This window comes from Lissotriton helveticus, chromosome 10 (genome assembly GCF_964261635.1).
Source record: "Lissotriton helveticus chromosome 10, aLisHel1.1, whole genome shotgun sequence".
NCBI lineage: Eukaryota > Metazoa > Chordata > Amphibia > Caudata > Salamandridae > Lissotriton > Lissotriton helveticus.
Genome location: NC_136071.1, coordinates 346,479,068 through 346,498,572, shown reverse-complemented (window position 1 = coordinate 346,498,572; position 19,505 = coordinate 346,479,068).

Here is a 19,505-nt window from a genome sequence, read left to right as displayed (position 1 = left end):
TTCCACTCTTTGCCTGACCACGAATCAAATAGGAGATTAGAGTTCATTAATAACTCCTTCGTTCAGCTATTACACCAACACCAACTTGTAATGAACACAACCAACTGTTGGGTGTGTGGTCTCATGCCCCACACCACGGATAGAGGTATCCCCTATTTGGTCCTGCCATTTAGTCGCAATGGGTCAGTATGGGCATATAGGACAATGTTCATATATGCACGAGAAATCCAACCCCTACGCTCAGTAAAAGACAACCTCAAGACTAGCGCCCTAGTCAAGGGTATAGTTGACATGATCAAGGAAGTGATTTCTTACGAAGATACCCCAGATGATGAGATACTTGCATATGTAGGTTGGAATGTGACCGGATATGGCACTACACTAAGTGAGAAACAGCAAGCCAAGAGATCGTCCCCTATCTGGATCGTACCCCATCAAGGTCACCTGTGTCTGCAAGGTATTGGTAGGAATCCCAGAGCTCAGCTAGGGAAGAGTGTCTGCACAGAAACATATGTTTTTGGATCTCAGACTTCCCCTGCCTTTTTAGCCGCAAAGGGTACTTATTTCATCTGCCACGATAGAGCCTATACATGGTTGCCCCCTGACTTCTCGGGCTCATGTTTTGTTTCATTCCTGTTACCCCCCACCTACACAGCAGCGGCGGATTACCATCGGACAAGGGTAGTTAGAGGTGTTTTGAGTAAAGAAGACACTGCGGGTCAAGAATTTGGTGACTTTGCAATGGGTATTCTGCCGTTCTGGGGAGCCATGGTTAACAGCAGAAACATAAGGCAACTGACAAGGGTAGTTGAATCCACCGTGATTGAGACTGCCGGTGCCCTTAGTAACCTGACTGCTGAGCTCCAGTCGGATCGACTGATGACCCTTCAGAACCGGGTCGCTTTGGATGTAATACTTGCGGACCGGGGTGGAGTATGCAAATTGATCCAGTCCAGTTGTTGCATTTTTATTCCAGATAATGCTCCAACAGTGTACAGGGCCATCTCCAAACTACATAAGATTTCCGAATCTATCCATGTGGACAAAGGAGATTGGTCATTAATGGGATGGTTCTGGGGGCTGATATCTGCCTGGGGATGGAAAATTCTGATGGTCATTGGGATGGTCTTAGCCATTCTTTTCCTGTTCTGTCTATGCATACAGTGTGCTCCTGCAATATGTGGCCTCTGTGCTACATCATGTGTAAGGAAGCCTGTGTCAAGACACGAACTCAGCACTAGAATGATGTTGCAGCAACACCTCAATGACTTTAGGAATATAGATCTGGACTCAGATTAACATGAGGATAGATTAATTGCCTATGTAAGGGCAAAAGGAGGGTCTGTGGTTCTGAAAAATATGGATCCGTAATAGTACCGGACTCGAGAATAAAAACTTCGTCGAAATAGGACGAATTTGGTATCAAAAGACCGGAAATGACGAGTACATCAAGTACATGTATTTTCGGTATATTCGAGTGACAATTTCACCTCGAAACCGTCATTTACCTTCTGAACCCTTAGTTGCATGTTGCCCTCTACATAGGCCTTAATCGAGTCGAATTTGATTCCACAAGGACACGTACTCCTTAATCGACTTCTTCCTGACCCCAGTACAAGTTAGAACCATTGCCCCAGGCCGAGCTCGTTAGGTCAGTTCCCTCCCAGTGGCCAAGCAAGATAGTATCTAGGCCCAACCGGCCATAAAGCCATTTCAGCACGCACACCTGCCATATCTCGCTCACATCTTTCTTCACTCCTTTTCCTCACTTATTTTATGGTGGGGAGGTGACCATTTTTATTAGGGGTCCAGCGATATCTGATGAAATGTTGGGCCTTGCCGGATGATTTGTTATGGGCAGCACGACGTGAAATATGTACATGTCATCATGACTCTGCTTTCTTTTTGTAATCAGTAACCATAAATGAAATACCGCGCACCCAAGGAATGTTTCGCCAAAGGGTAAATGTTGTGTATAAGAAGAGAAGCCTAACTTTGCGAAAGTGTGCAGTCTCCTGAATATACTTGTAACGTACTTCTAGGACCCTGTCACCTTGGTTGCAACCAATAAACAAATCTTTGACTTCACCTGGAAGACTCTGAAGTTTCTGTGGGTCTGACTCAGGAGAACCCGAGGTCTTTGGTGTGTTGATCCCCTGGCACCGCTGGGTTACCGGTTCGGTACCGGTTCCTAAAAACCCAGTACCTCATTGAGGCTCACCAACACAGCCAGAGTGGAGACCTTAGAGTGTGGGGCTGCCAGAGACAGAGTGAAAGCATGTGAAAACCAACCCTGTAGTCAAGCAGAGCAAAGGATGGATTGAGAATGGACACAGGTAGTGGCCTTGTGTTTTTTCAGACAATGGTAGTGGTATGCACATGTAATTGTATGAATTTGTTTAAATGCTTCTGTGTGCATGTGTATTCAAAAGTGTGCGTTAATCTATATGTTGTGTATGTGCTTGAGATTGTGACCCCCTTAAAAGAAATTATCTCTTCCTGGAAGCCATTCCCAGTGCCAACCGAACACCTAATGTATCTGGTGCCCACAATATTAGGGGTTCTTTCTGATGCAATTATATATATTTCTAACATAACGTTGGCACTGGCATAATATAACTCATGACATATGCTGGGCGTCCTTTGACTAATCATGCCATAATGACAGCTATCCTAGCCATATGGTGTGTATGCTTGGCATAATTCTGACCATCTATCCAATAATTGTGGCCATCCTTAGAATAACAATGTTCATGGTTGACATGATGTGGGGGTTCCTAGCATTATGGAGGGCAACAATGGCCCGATTGTGGCCCTGTCATAATGGTGGGTATCCTTGACATTATGGTGGGCATCCGTGGCATGCAGTATCTTTGAACACCAAATGATTGCAAATATAAAACATATTTGAGCTGCTCTTTGAATGATTGTTCATACCTAGTTGGGGAGATTTATAGCTTTTAGTATTTCTTTTGTGCCAGTGCCAACCTGCTGCTGTGGCTATCATTTCATTAGTCATGTCGAGGTATTTTATTAAGATAACGCTTCTCCTGACATTTGTGTTAGTATTCCCATCTTAGAAATTGGAGTGGTTGTGTTCTGAAAGGTTGGAAAGGTTTCAGACCCACATATGGCTACATTGGCACGATTGGCTAGAGACTAGGGTTATGGGCTGAGTCATCTTGTGAACAAGGTAGAACAGCCTGTAACAATAGCAGGATTTCTGAAGCTGGACATTCTCGTACTGTACCTTTTGGGCTAACAAAATGATCATTTGGGAAGAAGGGGGCAAAAGCAGCATTAGTACACTTAGGGCCAGATTCATCAAACCAAAATCCGCTCGCAAAGGGTCAGATTCTGAGAATCTGGCCCTTTGCGAGCGGTATTTTTGCATTTAGGATGCATCATCCCAAAAGCAAAAATCACAATTTTAGATATCGCTACATTGCGATTATTTGCATTTAAGGAATCTCAATTTGAGATTCCTTAAATGCAATGCATGAACTATTTCAAAATTGCGAATTCGCAATCTGGGGCCGCTATTTACTGCGAAGTCTAACTACGTGGTAAATAGCAAAAACTTAGAAAAATGCACTTTAGTGCATTTTTCTAAGTTGTATGTTACACACACATGTCCTTGGGACATGTGTGTGCGCAACACCAGTGTACATTATCATTTCAGGGGTGCAACAGGGTGTCCTTTGGACACCCTGGCACCCTTGAAATTGCTTCCTTATTTGCGATTCGCTAATTGCTAACTGCAAATAAGGAATGACTCCCCATTCATTCCTATGGGCCTTTAGGCCCATAGGAATGAATGGGAAAGCCATTCCTTATTTGCGATTCGCAATTAGCGATTTCTACATGCATCCCGTTTTGCGAGTCTTTAATGGCGAATCCTTAAAATTCGCTATTAAGGACTCGCAAAACATGACTTTCATGAATCTGGGGGTAAGTACACTGGGCTGGATGGCGGCCATGTTTCGAAAGGGGAACTTGTTATGGTCTGAAATTATTCTGTCCTCCCACTGGGGAGCTAATGTGTTTAACAAGGTCATAAAACTGTTGGTGAAGAAGCCAAACTGCTCTTTAGAATCTCTTTAAGCCCGCCTGTAGGAGGATGGATATCTGACTATGGTTACCCCAGATTGTTTGCCTTGTGTTTAGCTGGTTTTCGACTTAGTTGGCCTGGGACCCTGCTAATCAGGGCCCCAGGCTATCTGCTCTCTCTGTAAAATGGACTCCATGTACCCTAGGTACATAACGAATTGGATATTGAGTCACTTTATCAGCCCCTGTACAGTGTACTATAGGTACTCAGGGCATAGGTGCACCCAAGGCCTACCAGGGGCTGCAGCATATCTTTTGCCACCCCTGGCTGACCTTCCAATTCGACACAACTGGCTGATCTCTCAGCTGGGGCAAGGTGGTGTAATCACCCCTTGCTTAGGTATAGTATTCCTATATCTACCTTTACATATAGACACATATGCACCTATAAGTCACTCCTATGGCAGGCCTTAACAATCCTGGAGGCAGAGTGCTTGGTTTTATGTGAGATGGTGCTCTAGCATGAGCTGAGCCTGTCTGCAGCTTTCGGAACCATGTCCTTATAGCTGTTCTATGATATTGCCATACCATATACTCTTAAGTTCATTATAATCCTCGCGGTTATTGCTAACTTTGGTTTGGCTTAATCAAAACATGTCGTGTAAGGTGTCATACACTTTGGAATACTACCCCCTCGCCAGTTCTGGCGACGGGGGTAGAATTCCACCCTTCTAGAGGGAGAAGACATGTTACTTTACTTAAACGCGGTTAAGACTAACCAGAGCCTCAGCATCACAAAATGGATGCTGCTGCCACAGACACAAGTCTGGCCTCCTGCTGCAGACCGAAACTTGGCAGGGGAGGCTTGGACAAAAGGTTTCCTGTCACAGGGAGGTGCTAGCACCACCCCAGACAGGAGATAGTGGATTGGGGCAGGGAGGGCTGAATTAAACTAGACACTGCCTGGGGCACACAAGGTGTCCCATTCATAGCCCGGTTCAAACCGGTGCTGGGGCACTCCAGCCCCAGCTCTGGCGCGAAATTGGACAAAGGGAAAGGGTGTAACCACCCTCTTCCTGGGTCCCACCCCTAGGAGGGATCTAGCAGGTAATCCAGCCCCTTGATTTGGAATAAAGGTAGGAGCTGAGTCCCAAGACTTTAGATAGTCCTGACTGAAACTTTGATACATAACTCTGGACCCTTCGACATCCTACTCGACGTAGAAGACTGAAGAATCTCCCTTGTGGTCAAGGAGTGACCACCCTGCACAAGCAGGCACCATCAGCGCTCAAAGGTTTTCTTTGTTGTTGCTCCTGCCGGAGCTCGAACGACAGAGACCAACAAGAACCAGACTTCCAGACATCCAACAGCTTGATCCACAGCCACAGCAAAGCTCCTTACTCTACTCCTTTTTCGCAACTGCCGCTTGCAGCTATACTTGAGCACCAGGACTTGTCACCATGCACGTACCGAGGAAGTACTTTCACCCCCTTCCTGTGCGTACTTTAGCATAACTGCACGCAACTTGCAACGCGCCCACCTTCCTTAATTTGAGGAAGTACCATCACTCTTTTTACATTGTGGACCACTCGTATGCTAGCCCCGATTTCAGTGCTATGTTGTTTACTTCACACGCATACCTTCGCTTAGAAGCTACCTTCACCCCATCGCTGTAACCAGCCATGGATTGACTCCACCTTCTTCTAAACGGGAAACATCCATCACAACGCAACTTTTACGACCCACTACCATTACAACGCAGGATTTACAACGCAAGTCATTACAACGACTTGCGCTGGAGGGCGCTGTAGGATAGGGAATAGTTTAATTTACTATCCAAAACCTTCCCTACTATCCACGGGGACTGGAGTTGGAATAGTAAATCAAACTATTCCACTATCCAGACCCTCAACGCAAGTCGTTGTAACGACTTGCGTTGTAAAACCTGCGCTGTAAAGGCATGTGCAGTAAAAGCATGCGTTGTGATGACATACATCCTTTCTAAACTCCCTTATTTCCACCTGTCTACTCAGTAACAATCACTTTTTTCAGTAGCAGACAGTAACTGGCTCACAGACTTCATTGGTATAGGTATTAATTCCTACGCTCCTTGTGCACAATTACCGTGTGCAATCGTGGATTGGCTCCATCCTACATGTCTACATCTACATGCCTACTAAGTAGTAAGCACTCTTCATTTTTATCATGATTTAATTCACGAGTAGCAGATTGTAACTGGCTCACAGACGTAATTGTTATAGGTATTAATCCCTATTTTTTTTACAGTTAACTGTCGATTTTAATTGTTCGTCTCGGGACCATTGTTTGATTTCTGGTTTACCCTCAATGGATTCTACCTGCTCACACTTGTCTCGTCCTGATGATGTTATCACATTCATGAGAACAAAATGCCGTCGACCTTTACAACCAAAACTCTATTACTGCAACTAATTCATTTGGAGTTTTTGTATAATGTTGTTGTCAATGTGATGTAAATTTTAATGTAACGAACACCCCGCACATCACGCACTTTCACTGTATGTGTGAGCACCAGAACTATTACCAAATATTATACTATTATACTCCATTTCTGCTGTTAATAAATGTGATGTCATACCGAACCTTGTGTTCCACCATATATTGCATAAACTGGTCCCACCTGGACTACATTACTTTGTTCTTCCTGACTAAAAGCTGTTTAAAATACTTTAGTTGCCTAGTCTATTTGATGACCCAAGTGGCTTCCTCTTGACCGTTGTTTTCCTACACACATATCCACCCCTGGTCACACTACTGGGGTTCCCTTGTTCTTCAAAACAAGGACTGGCATTCCAGGCATCTGAAAGATTCCAGGCAGTGGAAGCTGGACGTCAAAATCTTCAGCTGGTTGCTCCATCTATGGGATCCGTTTTCAGTGGACCTTCTTGCATCCCGTCTGGATAACGAGCTCCCGCGCTTCTTCAGCTGGAGGCCGGACTCCCTAGCGGAGGCTACAGAGGCATTCCTTCAAGACTGGGGTCCGGAGCAGGAATATGCCTTTCCTCCATTTTCAATGAGTCTGTGAGCGGCAGCCCAGATCTGCAGACAGAGAGCGGAGGTGGTAATGGTAACACCATATTGGATGTCTCAAGTCTGGTATCCGGTTCTTCTGGAACTTTATTGGCATTCTCCAATCCTACTCCCCCGGTTTCCTCATCTTCTTCGGAGTCCGATCGGGGAACAGCGTTGTCTGCTCACCCAGGGGCATCTCCGCCTCATGGCATGGCGGCTTTCAGGCATCGATGATCACTATCAGGACTTTCGCGACCGGCTCAAGTCCTGTTATCAAAGGCTTGGGCTGACAGCACATCCAAACGATATCATTCCGCCTGGACTAAGTGGATGCGTTGGTGTATTCAGTGATATTTGGATCCCTTGGCCGCAGGTGTCATTCCAGTTTTGAACTTCGGCGGCGCACTGTCCTGTGGAGTGGGCCCCGGTTGGGGAACACCCCTTTGTTTGTAGGCTCTTGCGGGGTATTCGCCTTTTGTTGCCCCCGGAACCGCACTATTCCACCTTATGGGATGTTAATCTGGTCTTGAATTGCTTCCTCTCTTGGCAGCCAAACAAGTATCTTTCACTGAAAGAAATCTCGGCCAAATTGGCCATGCTGTTGAGTCTGGTCTCCTGTCAGAGGGTTTTGGATGTCCCTGTATTGAACATTTCGGCAAGAGTTTTTTCCCCCGGATAGGGTGACGTTCACTGTGGGTCGTCTTACTAAGCCCTTGTCTCGGACAATCTCACACTCAGCCTTTCAGGATGTCCCCAAGTCATGTGTTGTGAATTATCTCAAGGCATATGAGGATCTAACCCAAGAGTTACACCCTGCGGGCCAGCGTCAGCTGTTGATCGCCTTGAGAAAACCGCACAAAGCAGTCCCCTCACCCACCATATCAGGTGGGTGCGGTGGGTCATGCAAGAGGCGGGCATTGACACAAGACGGAGCTTATTCAACCAGAGCGCGATGGCTTCTAAAGCTTTTTCTCTGGGAGCCCATTTGGAGGACTTGATGAGCGCCGTGGATTGGTCCTCGGATTCCACCTTCAAGAGGTTTTATTTCAAACCGGTTTTGGACATCGCTCAGTTGGTGGTAAGTAAGCTTTGAACTAGCAGAATCAGAGCATCTGGTCCTGACATAGAATCGAAATTTGCCTGGCATCGTAACGGTAAGTTTCAATTCTATTAAGGACACGGAGGCTAGGATTATCCCTCTCGCAGCACGTTCTTGTGCGAACCCACCCATAAAGGTGTAAGTAACACATTTTTGATTAGTCTTCAGATGTTTTTGGTCTTTTGGCTTAAAAGGTTCTAGGAATCTTTGTTGGTGATGATGTGTCTTGAGTTTTATCAATGGAGACTTGTCTTTGGAAAACCTTACGCTGTCTCTACTTTGTTTTAGGGAATGGCGGTTCAAAGCATGACCAGTAGGAATATGGCATGACTCGAGCAAAGAAACAGGAGGGACAGACAAAATGCAGGGCATATCTGGACTTAAGAGGCACTATGGAAAGACTTGTTGGGCACGAGACCCTTTGGACTTGTGGGAGTTGTAGTCTGCTCCCAGATTTTTGATCCTTTTGCTGTTCATGAGATGTTTTTTCCTGTATTAATAGGAGAAAAAATGTTGTTATTGCTTTTCATGGCTGCTGTGAAATTGTTATGTTTATTAAAGCGGAGAAAGAAAAGCATAATCCTCGCCTCCGTGTCCTTAATAGAATTGAAACTTACTGTTACGATGCTAGGCAAATTTAGATTCTTTTGATCAATCGATGTCCCAACTTCAGACCCTGGAAAGGATGGATCTCCTTCTGAAATCAGACATTGAATCTGTATTCTGACTACTGCTGTTTCACATTAATAATTTCCACTTCTTGGTTTTATGTTCGAAGATCAATGGTATACTGATAACTGTATGCTCATGGGCTACTCCATTTCATATGCATATTTACTGAGGTTAAGTGCGTTAGGTCTGATGCTCTCAGGGGTCTCCAGTGGAAGCTGCTGGAGGCTTACCAATGCCCTAGAAGCAACTCCCGGAAGTACAATCCAGAACAGAATGTAATTCAGTGTCTAGCCATATTGAAGAAGGCAGTACTACACATTTCCATATCACTGGAGTGACCTCCAGCCAAACCAATGGCAGAGTTACCCGCTTACACACAGACACATACTGTGACAGCCTGCAGTACCCGCAACATGACTACCTATCGCCACTCTAAGTTTTAGCAAAGTCACATGGAGAATGGTCACTTTGCAAACCCTACTTGTATCAGTCATACAGTGCGTGCGCAAACTGGGCCAGAAAGAAAGTGCCATCAATAGCCAGAGTGGAGACCTTAGAGTGTGGGGCTGCCAGAGACAGAGTGAAAGTGTGTGAGAACCAACCCTGTAGTCAAGCAGAGCAAAGGATGGATAGAGAATGGACACAAGTAGTGGTCTTGTGTTTTTTCAGACAATGGTAGTGGTATGCACATGTAATTGTATGAATTTGTTTAAAGGCTTCTGTGTGCATGTGTATTCAAAAGTGTGCATTAATCTATATGTTGTGTATGTGCCTGAGATTGTGACCCCCTTAAAAGAAATGATCTCTTCCTGTAAGCCATTCCCAGTGCCAACCGAACACCTAATGTATCTGGTGCCCACAATATTAGGGGTTCTTTCTGATGCAATTGTATATATTTGTAACATAATGTTGGCACTGGCATAATATAACTTATGACATATGGGCGTCCTTTGACTAATCATGCCATAATGACAGCTATCCTAGCCATATGGTGTGTATGCTTGGCATAATTCTGACCATCTATCCAATAATTGTGGCCATCCTTAGAATAACAATGTTCATGGTTGACATGATGTGGGGGTTCCTAGCATTATGGAGGGCAACAATGGCCCGATTGTGGCCCTGTCATAATGGTGGGTATCCTTGACATTATGGTGGGCATCCGTGGCATGCAGTGGTATCTTTGAACACCAAATGATTGCAAATATAAAACATATTTGAGCTGCTCTTTGAATGATTGTTCATACCGAGTTGGGGAGATTTATAGCTTTTAGTATTTCTTTTGTGCCAGTGCCAACCTGCTGCTGTGGCTATCATTTCATTAGTCATGTCGAGGTATTTTATTAAGATAACGCTTCTCCTGACATTTGTGTTAGTATTCCCATCTTAGAAATTGGAGTGGTTGTGTTCTGAAAGGTTGGAAAGGTTTCAGACCCACATATGGCTACATTGGCACGATTGGCTAGAGACTAGGGTTATGGGCTGAGTCATCTTGTGAACAAGGTAGAACAGCCTGTAACAATAGCAGGATTTCTGAAGCTGGACATTCTCGTACTGTACCTTTTGGGCTAACAAAATGATCATTTGGGAAGAAGGGGGCAAAAGCAGCATTAGTACACTTAGGGCCAGATTCATCAAACCAAAATCCGCTCGCAAAGGGTCAGATTCTGAGAATCTGGCCCTTTGCGAGCGGTATTTTTGCATTTAGGATGCATCATCCCAAAAGCAAAAATCACAATTTTAGATATCGCTACATTGCGATTATTTGCATTTAAGGAATCTCAATTTGAGATTCCTTAAATGCAATGCATGAACTATTTCAAAATTGCGAATTCGCAATCTGGGGCCGCTATTTACTGCGAAGTCTAACTACGTGGTAAATAGCAAAAACTTAGAAAAATGCACTTTAGTGCATTTTTCTAAGTTGTATGTTACACACACATGTCCTTGGGACATGTGTGTGCGCAACACCAGTGTACATTATCATTTCAGGGGTGCAACAGGGTGTCCTTTGGACACCCTGGCACCCTTGAAATTGCTTCCTTATTTGCGATTCGCTAATTGCTAACTGCAAATAAGGAATGACTCCCCATTCATTCCTATGGGCCTTTAGGCCCATAGGAATGAATGGGAAAGCCATTCCTTATTTGCGATTCGCAATTAGCGATTTCTACATGCATCCCGTTTTGCGAGTCTTTAATGGCGAATCCTTAAAATTCGCTATTAAGGACTCGCAAAACATGACTTTCATGAATCTGGGGGTAAGTACACTGGGCTGGATGGCGGCCATGTTTCGAAAGGGGAACTTGTTATGGTCTGAAATTATTCTGTCCTCCCACTGGGGAGCTAATGTGTTTAACAAGGTCATAAAACTGTTGGTGAAGAAGCCAAACTGCTCTTTAGAATCTCTTTAAGCCCGCCTGTAGGAGGATGGATATCTGACTATGGTTACCCCAGATTGTTTGCCTTGTGTTTAGCTGGTTTTCGACTTAGTTGGCCTGGGACCCTGCTAATCAGGGCCCCAGGCTATCTGCTCTCTCTGTAAAATGGACTCCATGTACCCTAGGTACATAACGAATTGGATATTGAGTCACTTTATCAGCCCCTGTACAGTGTACTATAGGTACTCAGGGCATAGGTGCACCCAAGGCCTACCAGGGGCTGCAGCATATCTTTTGCCACCCCTGGCTGACCTTCCAATTCGACACAACTGGCTGATCACTCAGCTGGGGCAAGGTGGTGTAATCACCCCTTGCTTAGGTATAGTATTCCTATATCTACCTTTACATATAGACACATATGCACCTATAAGTCACTCCTATGGCAGGCCTTAACAATCCTGGAGGCAGAGTGCTTGGTTTTATGTGAGATGGTGCTCTAGCATGAGCTGAGCCTGTCTGCAGCTTTCGGAACCATGTCCTTATAGCTGTTCTATGATATTGCCATACCATATACTCTTAAGTTCATTATAATCCTCGCGGTTATTGCTAACTTTGGTTTGGCTTAATCAAAACATGTCGTGTAAGGTGTCATACACTTTGGAATACTACCCCCTCGCCAGTTCTGGCGACGGGGGTAGAATTCCACCCTTCTAGAGGGAGAAGACATGTTACTTTACTTAAACGCGGTTAAGACTAACCAGAGCCTCAGCATCACAAAATGGATGCTGCTGCCACAGACACAAGTCTGGCCTCCTGCTGCAGACCGAAACTTGGCAGGGGAGGCTTGGACAAAAGGTTTCCTGTCACAGGGAGGTGCTAGCACCACCCCAGACAGGAGATAGTGGATTGGGGCAGGGAGGGCTGAATTAAACTAGACACTGCCTGGGGCACACAAGGTGTCCCATTCATAGCCCGGTTCAAACCGGTGCTGGGGCACTCCAGCCCCAGCTCTGGCGCGAAATTGGACAAAGGGAAAGGGTGTAACCACCCTCTTCCTGGGTCCCACCCCTAGGAGGGATCTAGCAGGTAATCCAGCCCCTTGATTTGGAATAAAGGTAGGAGCTGAGTCCCAAGACTTTAGATAGTCCTGACTGAAACTTTGATACATAACTCTGGACCCTTCGACATCCTACTCGACGTAGAAGACTGAAGAATCTCCCTTGTGGTCAAGGAGTGACCACCCTGCACAAGCAGGCACCATCAGCGCTCAAAGGTTTTCTTTGTTGTTGCTCCTGCCGGAGCTCGAACGACAGAGACCAACAAGAACCAGACTTCCAGACATCCAACAGCTTGATCCACAGCCACAGCAAAGCTCCTTACTCTACTCCTTTTTCGCAACTGCCGCTTGCAGCTATACTTGAGCACCAGGACTTGTCACCATGCACGTACCGAGGAAGTACTTTCACCCCCTTCCTGTGCGTACTTTAGCATAACTGCACGCAACTTGCAACGCGCCCACCTTCCTTAATTTGAGGAAGTACCATCACTCTTTTTACATTGTGGACCACTCGTATGCTAGCCCCGATTTCAGTGCTATGTTGTTTACTTCACACGCATACCTTCGCTTAGAAGCTACCTTCACCCCATCGCTGTAACCAGCCATGGATTGACTCCACCTTCTTCTAAACGGGAAACATCCATCACAACGCAACTTTTACGACCCACTACCATTACAACGCAGGATTTACAACGCAAGTCATTACAACGACTTGCGCTGGAGGGCGCTGTAGGATAGGGAATAGTTTAATTTACTATCCAAAACCTTCCCTACTATCCACGGGGACTGGAGTTGGAATAGTAAATCAAACTATTCCACTATCCAGACCCTCAACGCAAGTCGTTGTAACGACTTGCGTTGTAAAACCTGCGCTGTAAAGGCATGTGCAGTAAAAGCATGCGTTGTGATGACATACATCCTTTCTAAACTCCCTTATTTCCACCTGTCTACTCAGTAACAATCACTTTTTTCAGTAGCAGACAGTAACTGGCTCACAGACTTCATTGGTATAGGTATTAATTCCTACGCTCCTTGTGCACAATTACCGTGTGCAATCGTGGATTGGCTCCATCCTACATGTCTACATCTACATGCCTACTAAGTAGTAAGCACTCTTCATTTTTATCATGATTTAATTCACGAGTAGCAGATTGTAACTGGCTCACAGACGTAATTGTTATAGGTATTAATCCCTATTTTTTTTACAGTTAACTGTCGATTTTAATTGTTCGTCTCGGGACCATTGTTTGATTTCTGGTTTACCCTCAATGGATTCTACCTGCTCACACTTGTCTCGTCCTGATGATGTTATCACATTCATGAGAACAAAATGCCGTCGACCTTTACAACCAAAACTCTATTACTGCAACTAATTCATTTGGAGTTTTTGTATAATGTTGTTGTCAATGTGATGTAAATTTTAATGTAACGAACACCCCGCACATCACGCACTTTCACTGTATGTGTGAGCACCAGAACTATTACCAAATATTATACTATTATACTCCATTTCTGCTGTTAATAAATGTGATGTCATACCGAACCTTGTGTTCCACCATATATTGCATAAACTGGTCCCACCTGGACTACATTACTTTGTTCTTCCTGACTAAAAGCTGTTTAAAATACTTTAGTTGCCTAGTCTATTTGATGACCCAAGTGGCTTCCTCTTGACCGTTGTTTTCCTACACACATATCCACCCCTGGTCACACTACTGGGGTTCCCTTGTTCTTCAAAACAAGGACTGGCATTCCAGGCATCTGAAAGATTCCAGGCAGTGGAAGCTGGACGTCAAAATCTTCAGCTGGTTGCTCCATCTATGGGATCCGTTTTCAGTGGACCTTTTTGCATCCCGTCTGGATAACGAGCTCCCGCGCTTCTTCAGCTGGAGGCCGGACTCCCTAGCGGAGGCTACAGAGGCATTCCTTCAAGACTGGGGTCCGGAGCAGGAATATGCCTTTCCTCCATTTTCAATGAGTCTGTGAGCGGCAGCCCAGATCTGCAGACAGAGAGCGGAGGTGGTAATGGTAACACCATATTGGATGTCTCAAGTCTGGTATCCGGTTCTTCTGGAACTTTATTGGCATTCTCCAATCCTACTCCCCCGGTTTCCTCATCTTCTTCGGAGTCCGATCGGGGAACAGCGTTGTCTGCTCACCCAGGGGCATCTCCGCCTCATGGCATGGCGGCTTTCAGGCATCGATGATCACTATCAGGACTTTCGCGACCGGCTCAAGTCCTGTTATCAAAGGCTTGGGCTGACAGCACATCCAAACGATATCATTCCGCCTGGACTAAGTGGATGCGTTGGTGTATTCAGTGATATTTGGATCCCTTGGCCGCAGGTGTCATTCCAGTTTTGAACTTCGGCGGCGCACTGTCCTGTGGAGTGGGCCCCGGTTGGGGAACACCCCTTTGTTTGTAGGCTCTTGCGGGGTATTCGCCTTTTGTTGCCCCCGGAACCGCACTATTCCACCTTATGGGATGTTAATCTGGTCTTGAATTGCTTCCTCTCTTGGCAGCCAAACAAGTATCTTTCACTGAAAGAAATCTCGGCCAAATTGGCCATGCTGTTGAGTCTGGTCTCCTGTCAGAGGGTTTTGGATGTCCCTGTATTGAACATTTCGGCAAGAGTTTTTTCCCCCGGATAGGGTGACGTTCACTGTGGGTCGTCTTACTAAGCCCTTGTCTCGGACAATCTCACACTCAGCCTTTCAGGATGTCCCCAAGTCATGTGTTGTGAATTATCTCAAGGCATATGAGGATCTAACCCAAGAGTTACACCCTGCGGGCCAGCGTCAGCTGTTGATCGCCTTGAGAAAACCGCACAAAGCAGTCCCCTCACCCACCATATCAGGTGGGTGCGGTGGGTCATGCAAGAGGCGGGCATTGACACAAGACGGAGCTTATTCAACCAGAGCGCGATGGCTTCTAAAGCTTTTTCTCTGGGAGCCCATTTGGAGGACTTGATGAGCGCCGTGGATTGGTCCTCGGATTCCACCTTCAAGAGGTTTTATTTCAAACCGGTTTTGGACATCGCTCAGTTGGTGGTAAGTAAGCTTTGAACTAGCAGAATCAGAGCATCTGGTCCTGACATAGAATCGAAATTTGCCTGGCATCGTAACGGTAAGTTTCAATTCTATTAAGGACACGGAGGCTAGGATTATCCCTCTCGCAGCACGTTCTTGTGCGAACCCACCCATAAAGGTGTAAGTAACACATTTTTGATTAGTCTTCAGATGTTTTTGGTCTTTTGGCTTAAAAGGTTCTAGGAATCTTTGTTGGTGATGATGTGTCTTGAGTTTTATCAATGGAGACTTGTCTTTGGAAAACCTTACGCTGTCTCTACTTTGTTTTAGGGAATGGCGGTTCAAAGCATGACCAGTAGGAATATGGCATGACTCGAGCAAAGAAACAGGAGGGACAGACAAAATGCAGGGCATATCTGGACTTAAGAGGCACTATGGAAAGACTTGTTGGGCACGAGACCCTTTGGACTTGTGGGAGTTGTAGTCTGCTCCCAGATTTTTGATCCTTTTGCTGTTCATGAGATGTTTTTTCCTGTATTAATAGGAGAAAAAATGTTGTTATTGCTTTTCATGGCTGCTGTGAAATTGTTATGTTTATTAAAGCGGAGAAAGAAAAGCATAATCCTCGCCTCCGTGTCCTTAATAGAATTGAAACTTACTGTTACGATGCTAGGCAAATTTAGATTCTTTTGATCAATCGATGTCCCAACTTCAGACCCTGGAAAGGATGGATCTCCTTCTGAAATCAGACATTGAATCTGTATTCTGACTACTGCTGTTTCACATTAATAATTTCCACTTCTTGGTTTTATGTTCGAAGATCAATGGTATACTGATAACTGTATGCTCATGGGCTACTCCATTTCATATGCATATTTACTGAGGTTAAGTGCGTTAGGTCTGATGCTCTCAGGGGTCTCCAGTGGAAGCTGCTGGAGGCTTACCAATGCCCTAGAAGCAACTCCCGGAAGTACAATCCAGAACAGAATGTAATTCAGTGTCTAGCCATATTGAAGAAGGCAGTACTACACATTTCCATATCACTGGAGTGACCTCCAGCCAAACCAATGGCAGAGTTACCCGCTTACACACAGACACATACTGTGACAGCCTGCAGTACCCGCAACATGACTACCTATCGCCACTCTAAGTTTTAGCAAAGTCACATGGAGAATGGTCACTTTGCAAACCCTACTTGTATCAGTCATACAGTGCGTGCGCAAACTGGCCCAGAAAGAAAGTGCCATCAATAGCCAGAGTGGAGACCTTAGAGTGTGGGGCTGCCAGAGACAGAGTGAAAGTGTGTGAGAACCAACCCTGTAGTCAAGCAGAGCAAAGGATGGATAGAGAATGGACACAAGTAGTGGTCTTGTGTTTTTTCAGACAATGGTAGTGGTATGCACATGTAATTGTATGAATTTGTTTAAAGGCTTCTGTGTGCATGTGTATTCAAAAGTGTGCATTAATCTATATGTTGTGTATGTGCCTGAGATTGTGACCCCCTTAAAAGAAATGATCTCTTCCTGTAAGCCATTCCCAGTGCCAACCGAACACCTAATGTATCTGGTGCCCACAATATTAGGGGTTCTTTCTGATGCAATTGTATATATTTGTAACATAATGTTGGCACTGGCATAATATAACTTATGACATATGGGCGTCCTTTGACTAATCATGCCATAATGACAGCTATCCTAGCCATATGGTGTGTATGCTTGGCATAATTCTGACCATCTATCCAATAATTGTGGCCATCCTTAGAATAACAATGTTCATGGTTGACATGATGTGGGGGTTCCTAGCATTATGGAGGGCAACAATGGCCCGATTGTGGCCCTGTCATAATGGTGGGTATCCTTGACATTATGGTGGGCATCCGTGGCATGCAGTGGTATCTTTGAACACCAAATGATTGCAAATATAAAACATATTTGAGCTGCTCTTTGAATGATTGTTCATACCGAGTTGGGGAGATTTATAGCTTTTAGTATTTCTTTTGTGCCAGTGCCAACCTGCTGCTGTGGCTATCATTTCATTAGTCATGTCGAGGTATTTTATTAAGATAACGCTTCTCCTGACATTTGTGTTAGTATTCCCATCTTAGAAATTGGAGTGGTTGTGTTCTGAAAGGTTGGAAAGGTTTCAGACCCACATATGGCTACATTGGCACGATTGGCTAGAGACTAGGGATATGGGCTGAGTCATCTTGTGAACAAGGTAGAACAGCCTGTAACAATAGCAGGATTTCTGAAGCTGGACATTCTCGTACTGTACCTTTTGGGCTAACAAAATGATCATTTGGGAAGAAGGGGGCAAAAGCAGCATTAGTACACTTAGGGCCAGATTCATCAAACCAAAATCCGCTCGCAAAGGGTCAGATTCTGAGAATCTGGCCCTTTGCGAGCGGTATTTTTGCATTTAGGATGCATCATCCCAAAAGCAAAAATCACAATTTTAGAAATCGCTACATTGCGATTATTTGCATTTAAGGAATCTCAATTTGAGATTCCTTAAATGCAATGCATGAACTATTTCAAAATTGCGAATTCGCAATCTGGGGCCGCTATTTACCGCGAAGTCTAACTACGTGGTAAATAGCAAAAACTTAGAAAAATGCACTTTAGTGCATTTAGCTAAGTTGTATGTTACACACCCACATGTCCTTGGGACATGTGTGTGCGCAACACCAGTGTACATTATCATTTCAGGGGTGCAACAGGGTGTCCTTTGGACACCCTGGCACCCTTGAAATTGCTTCCTTATTTGCGATTCGCTAATTGCTAACTGCAAATAAGGAATGACTCCCCATTCATTCCTATGGGCCTTTAGGCCCATAGGAATGAATGGGAAAGCCATTCCTTATTTGCGATTCGCAATTAGCGAATCGCAAGTAAGGAAGCAGTAGAAATCGCTAAAAATATTGCGATTTCTACATGCATCCCGTTTTGCGAGTCTTTAATAGCGAATCCTTAAAATTCGCTATTAAGGACTCGCAAAACATGACTTTCATGAATCTGGGGGTAAGTACACTGGGCTGGCTGGCGGCCATGTTTCGAAAGGGGAACTTGTTATGGTGTGAAATTATTCTGTCCTCCCACTGGGGAGCTATGTGTTTAACAAGGTCATAAAACTGTTGGTGAAGAAGCCAAACTGCTCTTTAGAATCTCTTTAAGCCCGCCTGTAGGAGGATGGATATCTGACTATGGTTACCCCAGATTGTTTGCCTTGTGTTTAGCTGGTTTTCGACTTAGTTGGCCTGGGACCCTGCTAATCAGGGCCCCAGGCTATCTGCTCTCTCTGTAAAATGGACTCCATGTACCCTAGGTACATAACGAATTGGATATTGAGTCACTTTATCAGCCCCTGTACAGTGTACTATAGGTACCCAGGGCATAGGTGCACCCAAGGCCTACCAGGGGCTGCAGCATATCTTTTGCCACCCCTGGCTGACCTTCCAATTCGACACAACTGGCTGATCACTCAGCTGGGGCAAGGTGGTGTAATCACCCCTTGCTTAGGTATAGTATTCCTATATCTACCTTTACATATAGACACATATGCACCTATAAGTCACTCCTATGGCAGGCCTTAACAATCCTGGAGGCAGAGTGCTTGGTTTTATGTGAGATGGTGCTCTAGCATGAGCTGAGCCTGTCTGCAGCTTTCGGAACCATGTCCTTATAGCTGTTCTATGATATTGCCATACCATATACTCTTAAGTGCATTATAATCCTCGCGGTTATTGCTAACTTTGGTTTGGCTTTATCAAAACATGTCGTGTAAGGTGTCATACACTTTGGAATACTACCCCCTCGCCAGTTCTGGCGACGGGGGTAGAATTCCACCCTTCTAGAGGGAGAAGACATGTTACTTTACTTAAACGCGGTTAAGACTAACCAGAGCCTCAGCATCACAAAATGGATGCTGCTGCCACAGACACAAGTCTGGCCTCCTGCTGCAGACCGAAACTTGGCAGGGGAGGCTTGGACAAAAGGTTTCCTGTCACAGGGAGGTGCTAGCACCACCCCAGACAGGAGATGGTGGATTGGGGCAGGGAGGGCTGAATGAAACTAGACACTGCCTGGGGCACACAAGGTGTCCCATTCATAGCCCGGTTCAAACCGGTGCTGGGGCACTCCAGCCCCAGCTCTGGCGCGAAATTGGA